General features: G+C 39.3%; 1 pseudogene; it reads left to right on the forward strand.

The window, feature by feature from the left end:
• Positions 1-462: 462 nt before the first annotated feature.
• LOC110123918 (olfactory receptor 4C3D-like) lies at positions 463-1,402 on the forward strand (annotated as a pseudogene).
• The last annotated feature ends 1,477 nt before the right edge of the window (positions 1,403-2,879 follow it).

Genomic DNA, 2,879 nt, shown 5'->3' on the forward strand with positions numbered 1-2,879 from the left:
CACATGTAAACTGTCATGGAAGAGGAAATAATTATTACCTCTTTGATACAAGTATAAACTTATCAGATATATCTGAAATTGCAATTTGTGAACTCACAGGTAAAAAGGAGGACTGAAAAGCAAGGAACAGTAAGATGACTTAGCAGGATCACATGGAGTTGGAACCAGAATAAGAGTCCAGATCTTATGTAGACAGCCCAGTAAATTACACATCAACTATTGCCCTCTACATGTTTTACAGTGACTGGTGATGGGTATCTGAAGAGATGGAAAGCATCATGGAGAATATTTTTAAAAGACTTGAAACAAGTACTGGGGCAAATGCCACAGACATGCTCCACAATTACAGTGGCTGAACTATTTTTCCCTAAGAAATTCAGGCTAAATGCTTTCATGATTAATATGTATCATTCTTTATTCCGTTGTAGGAAATTCAGTCCCTAGGAGAGTGTAACTTTCTAAATGGATGTCTCAATGCCTCCTAAAAATGTGACTGAATTTGTTCTCTTGGGACTCACACAGAATCCACACTTGCAGAAAATACAGTTCATTGTCCTTTTGTTCATTTTCCTGTTCACTGTGATGATCAGTTTGCTCATTGTCATCACCATCTCACTCAGCTCCACGCTGTCAAAAACTCCCATGTACTTCTTTCTCACTCACTTGTCCTTCATAGATGCCACCTTGACCTCTGTCACCACCCCCCAAGATTACCATTGACCTTCTGTTCCAGAGGACAACCATCTCCTGGGGTGCCTGCCTGACTCAGCTTTTTTGAGAACACTTCCTTGGAGGATCAGAGGTCATTGTCCTCACTGTCGTGGCCTATGGCCGCTATGTGGCCATCTGCAAACCTCTGCACTACAAGACCATCATGCGACAGGGGCTCTGCCAGCTCCTGGTGGTGGTGGCCTGGATCAGGGGGATCCTGTATGCCACTGTGCAGATTCTTTTCATGTTCATGTTCAATCTGACCTTCTGTGGTCACAATGTCATTGACCACTTCATGTGTGATTTCTTCTCACTGATGAAACTTGCCTGCAGCGACACCTACAGACTTGGAATGGTGGTGGCAGCTAACACAGGGGGCATGTGCTTGCTCATTTTGTCCGTGCCACTTGGCTCCTACATAGTCATCCTGAGCTCTTTGAAATCTCATAGCTCTGAAGGACAACGGAGGGCCCTCTCTACATGTTGCTACCACTTTGCAGTAGTGGTACTATTTTTTTTTGGTCCATGTATATTCACCTACATGCATCCTGTGGTCATTTATCCTGCCAACAAGTGGGTGGCTGTGTTCTTTGCAATCCTCACTCCCATGTTAAATCCTATCATTTGCACAGTGAGAAAGGCAGAAGTGAAAAATGTTGTGAGGAGTTTGTTGAAGAGGAGAGTAACTTAAGCTATTCACAATGCCATGAAAGTGATGATTTATATACAAAGGGAGGATTATATCTGTTATAAAATGTTAATGAAAATTAAGAAATGTTTCAGATCATCGAGCAGAAAAAAAGGGACAGAAGCCAACATTTTGTTATAGCCTGGGGGAACAGAGACCAGAACTTGTCCCATGACTTGAGGGTGTGGCAAGCTGTAGGCATTTTTTAGCCATTTCAATGACTTTAATGTACTTTACCAAAGCATCAATGTTCATATTTATACTGCAGAGTAGTCAATGGAAATAACATCTATAATGCCCCAGTTTGATGGTTGTAGAGTAAGTTTTTGTCTAGAGTCTTACTGCTTTGTTACCAAATTCTTCATATATGTTACTTGGGTGAAATTGGATTTTCCATAGGACTTTGACCTTAGAATTTCTATATTTGATTAGCCAGTGTCAAATCAAGCACATAAATAGAAATTCTTAGATAGATATATGGGAAAGGGACAGTTGAGTGAAGGAGTAATAGCTGAATTTTCTTTTCTTTTCTTTTCTTTTCTTTTCTTTTTTGGTACTGTGAATGTACCAAAAGCAAAACAAGAGACACCCACAAAAGGAGAACAGAATAATTCACAATCTGCCTCTAATTCTCTCCTTAGATGTCCATCAGCAGACGAATGGATAAGGAAGCTGTGGTACATATACACCATGGAATATTACTCAGCCATTAAAAAGAATTCATTTGAATCAGTTCTAATGAGATGGATGAAACTGGAGCACATTATACAGAGTGAAGTAAGCCAGAAAGATAAAGACCAATACAGTATACTAACACATATATATGGAATTTAGAAAGTTGGTAATGATAACCCTATAGGCAAAACAGAAAAAGAGACACAGATGTACAGAACAGACTTTTGGACTCTGTGGGAGAAGGCAAGGGTGGGATGTTTCGAGAGAACAGTATTGCAACATGTATATTATCAAAGGTGAAACAGATCACCAGCCCAGGTTGTATGAATGAGACAAGTGCTCAGGGCTGGTACACTGGGAAGACCCAGAGGGACTGGGTGGAGAGGGAGGTGGGAGAGGGGATCGGGATGGGGAATACATGCAAATCCATGGCTGATTCATGTCAATGTATGGCAAAAACCACTACAATATTGTAAAGTAATTAGCCTCCAACTAATAAAAATAAATGGAAAAAAAAAACTATTTTGAAATTAGTTTTAATTTGCTTGATTTTCTTAACTGTCTCCATGGATCACATTTTTAATATAAATAATATAATAAAAATATGTATAGATATAAACATTTTCCATTTGAAGACCCAAGGAACCATTTGAAACAAGGTTAGGCATCTCTTGCAAATCTCAACAAGAAGCATATGGTTAGGTTCCAAAACTTTTGATCTGTAGGTCTGCCACATACATGTACATCAAATTCACACTTTGTTCTCTATCATGCATTTTCACATCAGTTCACTTTTACAAATATT

Source organism: Odocoileus virginianus, chromosome 4 (assembly GCF_023699985.2).
Source record: "Odocoileus virginianus isolate 20LAN1187 ecotype Illinois chromosome 4, Ovbor_1.2, whole genome shotgun sequence".
Taxonomy (NCBI): domain Eukaryota; kingdom Metazoa; phylum Chordata; class Mammalia; order Artiodactyla; family Cervidae; genus Odocoileus; species Odocoileus virginianus.